The sequence below is a fragment of the Gopherus flavomarginatus genome, chromosome 13, assembly GCF_025201925.1.
Source record: "Gopherus flavomarginatus isolate rGopFla2 chromosome 13, rGopFla2.mat.asm, whole genome shotgun sequence".
NCBI classification, from domain to species: Eukaryota; Metazoa; Chordata; order Testudines; family Testudinidae; genus Gopherus; species Gopherus flavomarginatus.
Genome location: NC_066629.1, coordinates 15,769,742 through 15,785,870, shown reverse-complemented (window position 1 = coordinate 15,785,870; position 16,129 = coordinate 15,769,742). Strand labels below are relative to the sequence as shown.

The window sequence follows — 16,129 nt, the reverse complement described above, 5'->3', positions numbered from 1 at the left end:
TTATATTTTGACCATTAATATCAATTTTTATTTTTAAACTTTTTTTTGTTTGTAACCATTTTAATTTTCACAGTTGTAGGAAATTAAGAAGGGGTTATGGTTAGCATTAGGGCAATGCTGAGAGTGGGACTACAAGGAGCTGCCTCTGCTTGGTTAAGGGGCTCGAACACCCACCTTAACGTACGGGGGAGGCTGTGGTCCTGGCCCGGCGAAGCAGAGACTTCTGGCCTAGGCTGTGAGGAGGGGAAAGAGTCCCCAGCCATGGGGAAGGTCACTTTGCTGATGAATGACTCCTTGCTGGGGACAGCCCTTTCACTCCTCACTAGGGAGTGAGTGGGACTGTGACAGTAGAGCTGAAAAGGGGTCCATGCCTGGCCTTTTGGGGCCAGTGATACTGGCTCCCTGCAGGCGCAAGGTGTGGGGAAGGCTGTGGTCCTGGAGATGCAGAGCAGAGGTGCCCCCCGACAGTATGTCCAGGATACGAGGAGGAGGAGGACAAGCCTCTGGTTGCAAGGGAGGCCAGTCTGCTGTTGAACAGCTCCTGCCCAAGGCTGGGTCATGTACTCCCAGCTATGAGTGAGTAAGTGGGGCCATGGCAGCGAGACTGCAGAAGGCTCCCTGCATGCCCATCAGGCCAGTGACACCAGATCCCTACAGGCACTAGGTGTGGGGGAGGCTGTACTTGCTGACTGATATTGATAGATTTTTTTGGGTTGATTTCTGTGTGAGGTGACATTGAAGTTTATTGGTAACTAATTTAAATCAAATCCTGCCAAGCATAGCAATTGAACCTGCATTCTTGCAATTCAAATTGAACAAACTGCCATTCCCACTTCACCTCTGTATGTACTTAAAGGCAAAATAATTACCACAGCTTCTATAAGGATGTCCAGTGCAAGGTACTGTGTGCACTATTCACAATAGGCCCATGCTTTTGGATCAGTACTAGAGATGAGTGCTCTGAAAGGATTGGTCTACAATAGTGCTTTTTGGCTGTAAATATGCACCAAGGACCAGAATTTTAAAGGTATGTAAGTGCCTAGAAGAATTTTCTAAAGCACCTACAAAAATCCCACAAGGCATCTAAATATCTTTTAAAAATTTGGCCCTTAACGCTTAAAGATCAATACAAAATGAATTGGCAAGATTGTGAACGTAAATCTTTACTGCGGCACTCCAGGAATTTTGATTTAATAAAATACTTGCCTCCCATTAATTTTGCATTGAGCTGAAAGATATCTGGGGCAGAGAGGAGGAATGAATGCATTTATTTAATATTAAATCAGGCTGACCTTTATGTCTAGACTGACCCTGGGCTTTATGGCTAGATTTCTTTGATAATTAGGTGGAAGACATTTTACTTCAAAGTTTCATTATAACTCTGGTGCAAGTAGTAAAAGTAGGGATTAGTGGCCCATAATTCAGAGAAAACAACTGCCAAATGATGGACCTACTTTCTGATCTCACTTATACAAGTTTTATGCTGGTGTAACTTCATACATTTTAAGGATTTATACCAGTTGTAAGGTCTGAATCAGCCCCTTTGTGATAGGGGGAACAGTATACTCCATCTTTGACAGCAAAACAAACAAACAAACACAAGCAAATACCAAAACATTCCATAGTGCCAGATTTTCAGATGTTTAGCAGCCACAAAGGGGTAAGAGTTTCCAAAGTGCTCAGTAATTAATGTGTCAAACTCTTTTGCAAACCTGTCCTTTATTTTCCTTCCTCAGGAACTAAGGGAGATCTCTTCTTCTCTTGTGTATTCAAAATAACAGCAGTCCAGGCACTCATACACAAATAACAGGTACCAGTTTATAATGTGTATTACTGTAGTGCTAGGTGCTGTACAAAGAGAGAGCAAAAAGACAGTCCCTGTCTCAAGAGGCTTACACTTTAAGTATAAGAGAACATGGATATAAACACTTGGGGGAAACAATGAGACAACTTTGGTCATCATGACAGGCAGTCTTCTCTTTACATGTCTTAGCAGCCCAGCTTAGCAGCACTCTCATGCACAAAAATGCCCATTGTTGTCCACTCTCAACCTCACTCAAACCCTGAGGCTGACCCTCAGCACCTCCACCCCCAAACCACACCCTGTTGCCCAGCCCCTCCCATACAGCCCCCACCTTCCCAGTGCTCCCAGCCGCCTCCCAGTGTCAATACAGCCTCCCACTCCCAGTACCCAGCCCCTCCCATACAGCCCTCCACCTTCCCAGTGCCCAGCTCCCCATACAGCCCCTACAGAACTCCCCCCCACAGTGCCCAGCTCCTGCCATACAGACTCCCCACACCCCAGTGCCCAGCCCCCTCCCAGTGCCCACACAGCCTCCCACTCCGAGTGCCCAGCCCTCCCCATACAGCCCCCCCAACTCCCACCCCATAGTGCCCAGCTCCTCCCACACAGACCCCCAACAGCTCAGCTCCCTCCCCGTGCCCACAGCCTCCCAGTCCCAGTGCCCAGCTCCTCCCGTACAGCCCCCAACACCTCACCCCCTCCCAATGCCCACATCCTGCCATAGACCCCCAACACCCCAGTGCCCAGCCCCCTCCCAGTGCCATACAATCTCCCACTCCTAGTGCCCAGCCCCTCCACCTCACTAGTGCCCAGCTCCTCCCATACAGCCCCCAACACCCCAGCCCCCTCCCAGTGCCCATCTCCCCATTCACCCCCTCAACTCCCACCCCATAGTGCCCAGCTCCTCCCATACAGCCCCCAACACCTCACCCCCTCCCAGTGCCCACACAGCCTCCCATAGACCCCCAACACCCCAGTGCCCAGCCCCCTCCCAGTGCTATACAACCTCCCACTCCTAGTGCCCAGCCCCTCCACCTCACCAGTGCTCAGCTCCCCATACAGCCCCCAACACCCCACCCCCTCCCAGTGCCCACATCCTCCCATACAGCCCCCAACACCTCACCCCCTCCCAGTGCCCACACGGCCTCCCCTCCCAGTGCCCAGCCCTCCCAATACAGCCCCAACTCCCACCCCATAGTGCCCAACTCCTCCCATACAGACCCCCAACACCTCACCCCCTCCCAGTGCCCACATCCTCCCATACAGCCCCCAACACCTCACCCCCTCCCAATGCCCACATCCTCCCATAGACCCCCAACACCGAAGTGCTCAGCCCCCTCCCAGTGCCATACAATCTCCCACTCCTAGTGCCCAGCCCCTCCACCTCACTAGTGCCCAGCTCCTCCCATACAGCCCCCAACACCCCAGCCCCCTCCCAGTGCCCATCTCCCCATTCACCCCCTCAACTCCCACCCCATAGTGCCCAGCTCCTCCCATACAGCCCCCAACACCTCACCCCCTCCCAGTGCCCACACAGCCTCCCATAGACCCCCAACACCCCAGTGCCCAGCCCCCTCCCAGTGCTATACAACCTCCCACTCCTAGTGCCCAGCCCCTCCACCTCACCAGTGCTCAGCTCCCCATACAGCCCCCAACACCCCACCCCCTCCCAGTGCCCACATCCTCCCATACAGCCCCCAACACCTCACCCCCTCCCAGTGCCCAGCCCTCCCAATACAGCCCCAACTCCCACCCCATAGTGCCCAACTCCTCCCATACAGACCCCCAACACCTCACCCCCTCCCAGTGCCCACATCCTCCCATACAGCCCCCAACACCTCACCCCCTCCCAGTGCCCACATCCTCCCATACAGACCCCCAACACCTCACCCCCTCCCAGTGCCCACACAGCCTCCCCCTCCCAGTGCCCAGCCCTCCCAATACAGCCCCAACTCCCACCCCATAGCGCCCAGCTCCTCCCATACAGACCCCCAACACCTCACCCCCTCCCAGTGCCCACACAGCTTCCCACTCCCAGTGCCCAGCCCTCCCAATACAGCCCCAACTCCCACTCCATAGTGCCCAACTCCTCCCATACAGACCCCCAACACCTCACCCCCTCCCAGTGCCCACATCCTCCCATACAGCCCCCAACACCTCACCCCCTCCCAGTGCCCACATCCTCCCATACAGCCCCCAACACCTCACCCCCTCCCAATGCCCACATCCTCCCATACAGCCCCCAACACCTCACCCCCCCAGTGCCCCCACAGCCTCCCCCTCCCACTCCCCACACAGCCCCCCCGAGTTCCCCCATCTCCGCTGTGCCCGGCCCCCAGCGCCTCCCGCGAGGCCTGGGCGGGGCTCCCGGCCCGGAGTGCGCATGGGCCCCCTCCCCTGGCGCGGCGCGGCGCAGCCCGGCCCCGGCTCCAGCCCCTGCGCCGCTCGCAGTCCGGACCGTCCCTCAGGCGGAGCCGCCAGCCGGGCTCGTTCACCGCCTCTCTCCCCCGTCAGGGTCCAGCCCGCCGGCCGGGGCGGGAGGATGCGGCGCGCCGGGGGCCCGGCCAGGCCCGGGCGCTAGGCGGGCGGAGCGCGGCCCGGGCGCCGCGGCGTGGCGAGGTAAGCGGGGCGAGGGGCCGGGGCTGGTGTACGCCCGTGCGGCTGCCGGGCAACGTGCGCCAGGCGCCGGTCCTGGTTCCCGGGACGCGGGGGGCTGTGCAAAACGCCGCTTTATGCCCGAGATTGCTCCCGGGCAGCGCGCGTATCCCGGACTGAACGGCTCCAGGGGCATCGCGACCCGCCTGCATATTGCAACGATGCCGGTTACCGAGCGGTGGGGCGGGAGTCCCTGCATTGTATCCCTCGGCACCAGCATGTAGTGTGCCCCGTGCAGCCCCTGTTGATACCAGCATGAATGGACGTGCTGGATTGTTCCGGTGCATCCCGAGAATTGTGCCTGTGGCAGTGGGAAAATTGCGGAATCGTAGCCCTGCGCATCATGTGCCAGGCAGCCCTGGTTTATGTAAGAGTGAATAGAAATCCTGAACTGTTCCAATGTATCGCAGGCAACCTGCATATGTAGCACAGTGCTGGTTGCAGTGAGGAAAGGGGCAGGAGTCCCTGAATTGTTTCCCTGCCTTGCTCATTAGTGTGCACTGAGCAGTCCTAGTTTACTGCAGAGTAGAAGGAAAGTCCCTGCACTGGCAACCTGCAATCTGCCATTCTCGCACTGCAATTTATTCTTTGAAGGTAAGAAAAAAGTGACTTCCCTTTACTAGGGCTTCTGCGCGATTCTTCTGCAGTGAATCAGTGCCCTTTGCCATGACTCAGTGATAAGTTTTCATTGAATTCTAGCTTGTTTGTTTTGTTTTCCCCAAGTGTTTGCCCTATTGACTCTGGGTAATGTAAATATTTATTTTATTGTTTATAAATAAATCTGAATGTTCAGGCACAGCTAGTGCATTGTATACTTGCTTCTGTTTTTGTAAAAAAAACAAAACAAAAACAAAGTTTGTTTTGTATTTATGTTCAACTCCTGGCTCTTGCTTTTAATTCTTTCCATCTAGTCCCCATCCTGTGCTCCTCGGTAAGCAGAGGAGGAGCATCTCTAGGATGCAATAGAATTATAAGCCCCAGAGTTTATTTGTTAAGAAAGGGATAATTGGGATTTCAAAGTGCATGTGTTTAATTTTAATGCTTTTTAAACACTGGAAGACAGCATTGTACTCTTTGGCTAGCACGCAGCTGGCATATAGGGTTTCTACATAGCTCTTCTTTTTTTATTGTTTAAAGTGTTCTTTGTGATATTTTTAAATTGGTTTCTTCTGAGAGCCTTTTTAGTTCTTTTCAGCTGCATTCAACATCCACAAACTTTCTTGGATTATTAGGGCGTTTCTTTTTCATAGCACATATCTTGACTAACACACGATATGGAAGTGCACTAAATGGGCATCTCACTGTTCTCTCACACACATTTTTGAGAGAGAAAGAGTGAGTGTGTGTGTGTGTATTAAATCAGTAGACATTCCTTAGTTAGCTTTCATACTGAATTTGAAGCACTTCTACTGACTTACAGTATTTGAGGAAAAAATAGAAATTTACGGCTCAGTCACTGAAGATGCTGAGCAATTTCAGCTCTGGGTGGAGTCAGGCAATTGCTTCTGTCTGAGCATAAAGGAAATTGGGAGTTTAATTGCCATTGAGACCTCTACTGATCATTTTCAAGGCTGTCATCATCTTCTGATTCTTTTGCTGGCTTTGGCACTTACCAGACTTAAAGTCCTCTGCTTTGAGGATTTGCCTGGAGCCCTGCTCTGTTGCATCAAACTGAACATATGTGCTGATACTGATAGACTACAATAATTTTTCTTCCTCCCCCATTTCTTCCCCCCTTCTTACCATCTGAGCCAGTGCAACAAAACAGCACTTTGGACAGAGACTCACGAGGCCTTAGCTGGGGATAGGAGCCCAGTTTACTATAATGGCTAATATTGTGTATGCTGGGAGTGCTGTGAAGTGGAATGAAGAAATGGCAAGTAGAAAGTTCTCTTTAGTTATATAACTGTTGCATTTTTAAAGAAGAAGATTAAAAATACTACTGTATTTTCCAGTGTGGTTACAACATTCTTCTTTCACTGATACAGGCTCCTGAGCTTGGGCTTTCAAGGCTGTTGTAACAATGCCTATTCAAAATGTTCAAATCATGGTAATGTACTTGAGGATTGAGCATGAGATAAATGCATCCATTTTCTTAGGATAGACACAGACCTCCTAACATGCTTATTTAGTAACATACAATTTATTTCCTTCCACAGAGATGTCTTTTTATTCCAGTTTTGCAAATATGTGCTTGCTCACCCGAGGCAATTTATTTTGACTGGCGAGTAGAATATCATACTTTTTTTTAATTATTATTGTACTCATTGTAGTAAGGAGAAAGCAAGTAGATTTTGAGCCTGGGCTGCTAAATTTTCATGACCATTTTCCAAGGCCACTTTATGCCATATCACAATCTGCTCTTGTCTATTTGATGGTTTTATAATGTTTGAACGTATTGTAAACATCTGGAAGAATCAAAATTTATTCCTTTGAGGTTATTTAATGATTGGGAAGATAAAAGGAGAAAAATAGAGTGACAGTCTTGCAGTATACATTGTGTAAGACCTAGTGTTCGGGGGCAATTACGTGATTAAAACAATGTGATGTACATAATGTACTGGAATGTTGCTGCATTGACAGAAGCAAATTAGTTTCACTGAATTAGCTTGCAGTTCAATATTGCAGCATGCTGTCTTGATCTGAAAACTGTGTGCTCAAAATAAAGTTGCTGGTCAAGTGTCTGAAGTTGCCAGTGAAATTTGAGACTGATCTGCACAATTGTTGCTAGGGCATCTATCTTAATCCGAATGGCCACTAACTTTACCTTTATGCATGCTGTTAACAAGACATTACAGTCTAATATGTCACCTGAAAATGGATCATAAACTGTCACGATCCTTCCTGGATTTTAGATTTTCGCCTTCCTCTGATGGAAGTAGGCATAAATACAATTGTCATTGAACATCTGGGGAAAATAAAAACCTTGACAGTGACAGCAATTTTAGGTTATGAGATAGACTCCCAAGGAAAGTGGTGGAATCTCTTTGCTTGGGACGTCTTACGTCTTTGCATGGATAAAGCACTAATAGGGAACAGTCCTTTGTTGGCTGTGATCCCTGGTGCTTGTATAGCACAAACATATTTGAGAAGCAAATATTTTGCCATTTGGATGCACCAGATTGCACCAAATATCAAAACATATCACGAGGGAGGATCCCCGTGACTTTTACCTCCATTTCAAAACATGCAAGTTGAACAATGTGCTATGCTTTCATTATATTCATTGTATCTTTCAGGAACCAAGGTATAATGTTTCCAAAAATATATGTTTGCTAGGTGGTGCTCTCTTCTTTCTTTGTTATGGTCATGAGAGAGATTTTGTTTAAAGGAGAACAATAGGAATAGATTCCCCAGGCTGTCCAATCCTCATCAAATAAGTGCCCCGAGGGTGCTGGTTTCATTGTGAATGGGGGCGTTATTTTAACTGCATATGTCTACTAAAATATTGGCAGCATATCAGTGTGTAATAGTTCTTTTCCATCTCCAGTGTTCGTGAGGTTTGTAAGAGCTATGGATCTTGGTTGTTAGTTATGAGACATTTAAGATGATTCAAGGTCTGCCAGCACACCTCTGAGTAATGGAAAGGTATAAAATGGTGGAAGGTTTAAAGAGACATGAGTAAATTTTTCTTTTAAAAAGCTGAGTGGATTTTCTTTTAAAAACTTGAGTGGCTCATGTGGGGCTTTCACCGTGTGGTTTCAGCCAGGGATAACATGGAGATGTGCTTTATAAGCTTCCTCACACATCTGTACTCATGTACCTCAGTCCTGACTCTCAGTGCTCCCTGCTATTCCAGTCATGACTCTAGTGAGCTGAGGCAGTCACAACATTTGGTACCTTTATGATAGGCTTGAATGGGATGAGGGCTGGGATGAATTCCACCAAATTGATATTTTACCCCATGACCTAAGTAAGAACTTGAACTCTGCATCAGTAACTATATGCTAACCCAGAGCTCTAGCTGGTTGAAACTATTCATTTGTAATATTAACATTTAAACTTTTTTAAAGTAGGTAACAGAGAGAGGTGAAAACAAATAAGTGTGTCTTTTGGTTGTCTGGATGTATTAGGCAGAACCAGTAAAATGACTGAACTATTGTGGAGGAAAAAAATCAATTTTAAATACTCATAAGTGGAAGAGTAGGAAGGCAGAGGAGAGCTAGCATTGTTCAGTTCATGGGGCACTGCACTGCTAGTCGAGAGACCTGGGTTTTATTCCTACCTCTGCCAATAACTGCGAGTGTTACTGCCTCATCCTGCCTCGGTTTCTCTGTCTGAAAATTGGGATAGTGCTATTTACCTAGCTTTGTAAAGCACTTTAAGAGGTACAGATGAAAAAAGCTCTTGAGTGTGTGTCAAAAAACGAATATAAAGTTTGAGTAGAATTTTTATTTCCAAGAGATAAAATTTCAGTTTTAAAATTGGCAAAGAATCCTGTGGCACCTTCTAGACTAACAGACGTTTTGGAGCATGAGGTTTCGTGGGTGAATACCCACTTCGTTGGATGCATGTTTTAAAATTGAAACTTGTTAATAGAAAAGTCTGAGTTTTACTTATTAAAGCTTTACGTTTCACATGTTACACCACGTATAAAAGTTTGTGTAAGCCCCATGTGAGTTGGCACCTACATGAGCGCAGAGATCCGCACCTGTGGATTAGGTTACCAGATTGGGACCCCGCTGGTTGTTTGCGGGACTATTATCAGACCTTTTTGAGTTGCTTTCTCTGCTGCTGGGATCCATAGGTACTTTACTAGACCATTATATCACATTCATGTACATCTTGTGTTGTAATATGTTTGACCCTTGAGAAGTGAGTATGTAGTAAATACAAACTGCCCTTTCAGATAGTTACCAAATTGGATTTAGTTACCAAATTGGATTTACTTCACCAAAGGTGGACAGGAAGATGATCGTGTTTAAGCTTGTGTTGACTTTTTCCAATCTGATTTTCTCCAGGAAGAAAAATTATTACCTAGTCATGAAATGCATTGTTAATTAGCTACTGATGGTTTTAGCTGATAAACACTGTAATCAACCCAATAAATTCGCCATATATATTGTACTTGTGTGCTTATTCCTGTATGTAGTTTAATTTAAGCACAGCAATAACTACCAGGAAGTTAATGAATGGGATAGAATTGATATTTTTTTGAATATTCACATATTAACCATAGGTATAAGTATTACGTGCTCACAGAAAATTTACTGTTATTGAGCAAGATTCTCATTTCGGTTATGCAGGTGTATGTGTAAAGTGGCTATGTATTTGCAGTGATGAAATTGAGATCAGAAACTATCCCTGTGGCTTTTGTAGATGAATAGTAATAATTTTATTGCTTTAGCTTATTTTAAAAACCCACATTTGTATTCCTGTCTGGCTTCTGTGGCTGCATAGGCTGTGGCTTCTGAGCAGTTCATCTTATTGTTGGCGGTTTGTGGTAGAACTGCTAACTGAAACAATATTTCAACATACATTACTGATCAATGAACTGCTGTGTTGCTCAGTATATTGTCCTTGCAGCTTCTCTGTTATGGTAATAGTAAAACAATTAAAAATGATCATTCTTTTGTAGCTGTTACAGTAATGATAGAAACGGGAAGATTATGGATCTTGGCGTCACTTCAGAGCTGAATTCTGTTTCAGGTTCTGCCACTAAGAGACGTTAGGCAAAATCACTTTGCCTCTCTCTAATGCAGTTTCCTTATCTATAAAGAGGGCAGATAATGATCTGTATCTACCTTTTTGTAAAGTGCTTTGAGATATATGGAAGAAAAATGCTATGCTATGTGTTTACTTAGATTTGCCAATTAGCATATAATAATAAATCAGTCTTGTTAGAAGTTACCCTTAGTGGTATTAGCTTCTGAGCAGTTTTAATATTCCCTCCTGAGGGAAACAGTGTTTAATCTTCTGTGTAGCTCATTATTGGCGTTATATTGATCGCTTGCTAAACAAGTGTCTAAGTTTTAAAGTTAACTTTTCCATTGGATTGTAAAGATTTCTGGGGTCACTTAAGCAAGATACTTAGGGCTTGTCCTACGCATACAGCGCTGCAGCTTGTCTGGTGAGGACGCTCTGTGTCAACGGGTGAGAACTCTCTTCCGTTGGCATAATAAAACCATCTCCTGAGCGGCAGTAGCTATATTAGCGGGGGCAACTCTTCTGCTGACATAGCGCTGTCCACACCAGTGTGTATGTCAATGTAACTTGTATCGCTCGGGGTGGTGGTGGTGATTATTCACACCCCTGAGCAACATAAATTTTGCCGACATAAACTGTACTGTAGTCATAGCCTTAGACTTTAAATTGCCTTGATTAGCACAGCAAATAGCCTCATAGAATCCTTGCTGCTAGTCAAGAAGCAATTTTCTCTAATTTATTTTGCTAACAATGTTATCTGAAAATGATCAGATGAATTCTTCAGTCACTGTGCAATGTCACAGTCACATGGGAGCACACTGGAAAAGTAGACACAGTACTTAGTGTTAGAGAAGTAGTTTGATATCTTTTGGCGCCAGTGTGAAAACAAGACAGGCAGCAGGATTTTGGAGAGCGAACTGGCTTGATTCTTGCAACTGGAGTTGTCGCATTGCAGGCTGACGACCTTGCACAAGGGGAAGAGAAGAGAGGAAAAAAATACAAGTAAAACAAGTAGGAGAAGAAAACAATATGGATATAGAAGGCAGGTCTGTGAGGGGAGGGGAAGGAACTTATTTAACTTAGGAAAAACTCCCTGGGAAGAGACTTTGGGGAAGTTAGGATCAGATTTTCAAAGTTTTATTTAGTCACCTAAGAGGCAGTTAATTTCCCAGTGGGATCTTTGGAAGCGTGTAGGTGCCTAATTCATGTTAATGTAAACAGGAGTTGGGTGCCTAATAGCTTTTAAAAATCCCACTCGGTGCTTATCTAATAAATGAAAACCTGGCCCTTAGTGTTTCCTGGAAGTGACGTGTGTCTAGTTATTTAAGTATAAATATTGCTCACATCAACCTGATGCTGGAAAAAAAAATACGACTGCTGTAGGCCAGGTCTCCTCTAGGGCAGTGCTTCTCAAAGTGGTGGTCCGGTCTGCGAGCCATCGGCTGCTGGTCCGCAGCGAGTTTCCTCAATAAGAGTGTTGAATAGGATAATAATATGGCACTGGTCCCTGGCACATTGGGGAAAAAAAGATTGCTGGTCCCCCACATCAGATAGCTTGAGCAGCACTGCTCTAGGGCACTTTGCCTGTTCCTAGTGTAGACTCAGTTTATACCAGCACAACTGTGATTTTTGCCAGCATAACTTATTCTACGTTTCCTCTCCTCCTCCCCACAATGAAACAAACTATACTGGCAAATGTTTCGTTTTGCCGGTATAACTGCATCTATACTGGGTGCTTTTGCTTGCATATCTATGTTGGTCAAAGATCACATCCTTCACACCCTTGACTGACATCCCTATTGCCAAAAGAATTCTATAGCGCAGATATAACCTCAGTCAAAATATGACTTGATTTTGTCCTATTGAAGTTCTTGGGAGATTTTTTTGTTAACTAAAGTGGGAATGGAAGCAGGGTTGCAGTGAGGAAAATGTACTTAAGGCAGTTTTCAGAAAGGGTTTATTTACTTGTTGGTAGAATCCTTGAATGTTTGCTGGGCTTTACCCTTTTACCCTTTTGATTTCATAATAGCTAATCTATATGCTCTAGCTCCGAGGTATGATTTATTTTTAAAATTGCTTTGATATCTTTTGTGTTGTACTTCGTGGGAGATGCATGTCTAGAGAGTTGACTCACATATGCTGGGAACAATTAGTCTTTTTAGAAGTGTAGTCTGAACATATTTTTTTAAATTTGGGAAGCTTTTTCTTTTCCTTAAAAGTGCAGTTTTTTGTGTTTTTTTTTAAAATCAATTTAGACTCTAGAAACTGAATAAACTTGTTTGTTTCCTTAAAAAAAAAACACAAACAGCTTTAAAAATTGCAATCAAAATGACTGACAGTATATTTCAAAATATTCTTAAAACTTCCATATCTGAAATTGAGGAAGTGTGATTATAGTTGAGCAACTGCTTGCAGTAACTTGCAAGTATGGTTGCCATCCTCCCAGACTCGGACATAAAATAAAAAAAAATTGTTTTGAGTTACATTATATAGATTTTCATTTCTACTCTGTGTGTGTGTGTGTGTGTATATAGATATATATAATAAATGTATTAGAACAGTTGCATTTTTCTTTAATATTGCAAATATGCTATTTAAAAAGTCACTATGAGAGCTTATCACTTTATTTTTTTACTCTAAAACAAATGAGATTTATGGTATAAAAATATGAATGAGTGAGCAATAATTTTAAAAATGTGTTCCAGAAAAACAGCATCGCTCAAACACCATGATGTTAAGCTTTTCGTAAAAAAGAATCTACAGTAGATTCTTCCTTCACATTTATGTTCATGTAGAAATGTATTATGTGTTCTTGCAGTTGACTCAATAAACAATAATTGATTTTATTTTGTAGCGTATTCTGATGATTTATTGCTGAAGTGTAAATGAGATTCCAGAGTCCTTCAGTTGAATGATGCACATGCAAGCCTCAGATGTCAAGTTCAGTCGTCGTAACTGCCGCAGCTTATTTTATTGAAGGAAAAAGGAACAAAAGTTTGTTTGTAACTGCCATAGAATTGAGTACAAAGGCTCCAGTGACCTTTGAACCTTTGTGGCTGTGCATCTGAAGGAGGATTGTTAAAGAATGGGAAAAGCTGCCAGGAGACCAGAGATCTGCTTTTCCCGCAACTTTCTATAGCACTGTTTAATTATCTTATACTAAGAAAAAAAATGTTAATTGGACAAAATTCTTGGTTTTCATAAAGAGTCAGTACCAACCACACTTTGATTTGATATTGACATATAAAAACACTGTCCTGTGAAATAGTTGCTTCTGTTGGGATGGGGAAGCAAAACAAACGGCTACCCTTTTGTCTGCTTTAAAAGAAGTTTTGAAGATTGTGGTTACATTTCTAATATTCCCACTTTATTTTTTTGCATGATTTTTTTTGCTCAAGTCCTGGTCATGGAAACTTTTTTCCCCTTGTATATTTAGCTCATGTTAATTTCTTAGCTATTTTATTTTCTTTAATATGGTTATCACTCATAACCAGCAAGGGGAAACAGGAATAATCAGTGTTCTGATTACATCACAACCTTTCTATAACAAGGTCTGGCTGGCTCATTGGCTATGTCCTGTCTCCAGCAAGTGGAAGCAGTGTCTTGGCTGGCTGTAAGAGTTAATTTGTAGACTACACAAAGGTAAAGTATGTCATACAGGTTTCAGGGTAGTATGGGCTATGTTGGGGCAATAGGAGCTTCTTTTATCATGTATTCATGCAGAGTGAGAACATCCCCTTAAGTGTGCAAGAGTGTAGGGTTTGAGTAAGGAACTCATAGTAAGACAGGTCTTGAACTAATGTACTGTGTGTTTTTTTGATTGCTCCCTTGTAGTTCTTGGCGTATATTTGCATGTGTATACGTACGTATGTGTGTATAATCTATCCACCTTCTTCAGAAGAAATATTAGATTTTTCCTGGACTGTTCAGACATCGAGAGGAGGGGTAGAATTACCGCCTTTTAGCCTTTGAGAGACGGAGAGCAGTTCTGCTCCAGAACTTGTGGCTCTTGAGATCTGCAGAAGACCAGAGCTCTCTGAATGGAGGCACCGTGCTGGTTCTGGGGTCCTCTGCCCATTCCTGCATGGTTACCTGAGTGTGTAGCTAGATCAGAGGGTGGTGACTGCTTTAGTTTGCAGGGGTGTGGTGCCCAGGCAACTGCAGCTAGATTGGCCCTGGACGTCATCAGTCAGGTATTTTTTGGAATTTGAGCCAGTCGCCAAGAGACTTTTAGTTGTATCCTTGCCATGCTCCAGAAATCTGACAAAAGACCAGGACTGTCAGGCAGAAATATTTTAAGCAGATCAGCATTACAAGCACTGGTTCATGTTATTGCATTTAGTTCATGGGCACAAGTTGTTGGGAATTTTTAGACCCGTTGCTTCTCGAAGGTGGGGACAGAACTTTGAATGGTAATTTGGAGAAAGTATTTAACATCCATGGATTTGCATGATAATTGCTTCATCATGCCTGTCCTCCTTTAGCAGGATTTGAAAAAAAAAATGATTAGGCAATTCCATGGTTAACAAGAACATCAAGAGTTGCTATAAGAAATTATTTAAACAGTCGTAGAAGGGATAGAAAGCCTCTTATTTTAGGGCATAAGTCAAGCTCCAATTATTGGGATTTGGTGGAGAATTTCCCTGGGGGCAGGTTATCCAATAACTGGCTATTTCTTCAACTTATTTCTTCCTCTGAAGCACTGGTAATGGTCAGCATTGGTGTACTGGATTAGGTGGACCATTGATCTGTATAGGCCTGCAAATCTGTGGACTGTTTTTCCAGATCACAGATTGGATGCAGATAAAAATTTTATATTTGTGCAAGGATCTATTGATCTGACCCAATATGACAGTTTCTTTGTTGAATAAAAAACAACTCACCAAATGATAACCAAGGAACCAAGATTCTGTCTTAGCAACTGACTTCTACAGATGCCAGAGGAAGGGGCTGAATTTTACAGCATGTCCAGAAAGCTATTTCCAGATCCTCACATACCAAGACAAGAGGGTCAATCCCAGAAGCCACCTTTCTGATAAGCCCAAGAAGCAGGTGCTTGAAGTTAAAAAAAAATAAAATTAAAATTAAAACTTCATGCACCCAGGAGGAAGCGGCTTGAAAACAGAAACTGTGACTAGTATACATTTGACCAGAAAACCTGCTAGACAAGTACAAAACAAGTCAAATCAGAACCTGAATGAAACAAGCAAACAAAATAAATTGGATGAGTATCAGATAACAACTGACAGTATGCTAAGCGAAATAAAAGGTTCCAGCATTTTGCCCTGAAATTTGCAAATCCATCTGGACTGCAGTGGGGAATAAATTTCAAAGGTGGTACTTCAGCTGAGAGTGCCATGAGCCATATGAACATCTGCCACATGAATTCATAAAAAAGGGTCCTTAGGATTCTTGGTTAACTCTTTCTGTGGTAAATGTTACCTTATTCCAGTGAGTTGTCTGAGGTTATTGTTTTGCACCTTCCAGAACATCTTCACCCAGCGCAGAAGGAAGCTTGTTCATTGCCTCACCCACTTTCATCTGATGTGTTCCCTGCTCACATTAAATACCAAGTTTCATTTTTTTTAACCACAGTTAAATTTTAAGAACTAAAGTGGATATGAAAAATTATAGGCCTCTGGTTTAAAAATTAATGTCAGCTCTTATTGCTAGAAACCACGTGTGTGGAGGAGGGAGACCGTATGGCTGCTAAATATAACACATTTTTCTATTGAAAGTGTTCTTAAAAAGTACAAAAGTTCACAATCTGGTATCTGGTTTAATAAGAAAATGTCACACAGATCATTGAAGAACCTTGTGTTGTGGCAAGTAGGAGCTCAGGTAATTGGATTACTTTTTGTCCATGAGCCTATTAGGTTTCAAGTACTTCCTGTGAGGAAGTTGAGGGTATCCAGTGTGTCTGATGAAGTGCTCAGCGCCTGGATGGATTGGGGCCTGGGAGAGAAATATGTGTATAGAGTAACATTTCTATCTTACTTATTTTGTGCATTATTACATTCCAGT

The 16,129-nt window shown here is 44.0% G+C and overlaps 1 protein-coding gene across 1 annotated transcript in view; it reads left to right on the top strand.

Annotated features, from left to right (window-relative positions):
• The first annotated feature begins 4,397 nt into the window (after nt 1-4,397).
• Nucleotides 4,398-16,129, top strand: part of ARHGAP32 (Rho GTPase activating protein 32) — a 403,957-nt gene continuing 392,225 nt past the window's right edge. The window contains exon 1 of the mRNA XM_050921524.1: nt 4,398-4,423. The gene's annotated coding sequence lies outside the window, so the exon portion shown is untranslated. The remainder of the gene's footprint in view (nt 4,424-16,129) is intronic.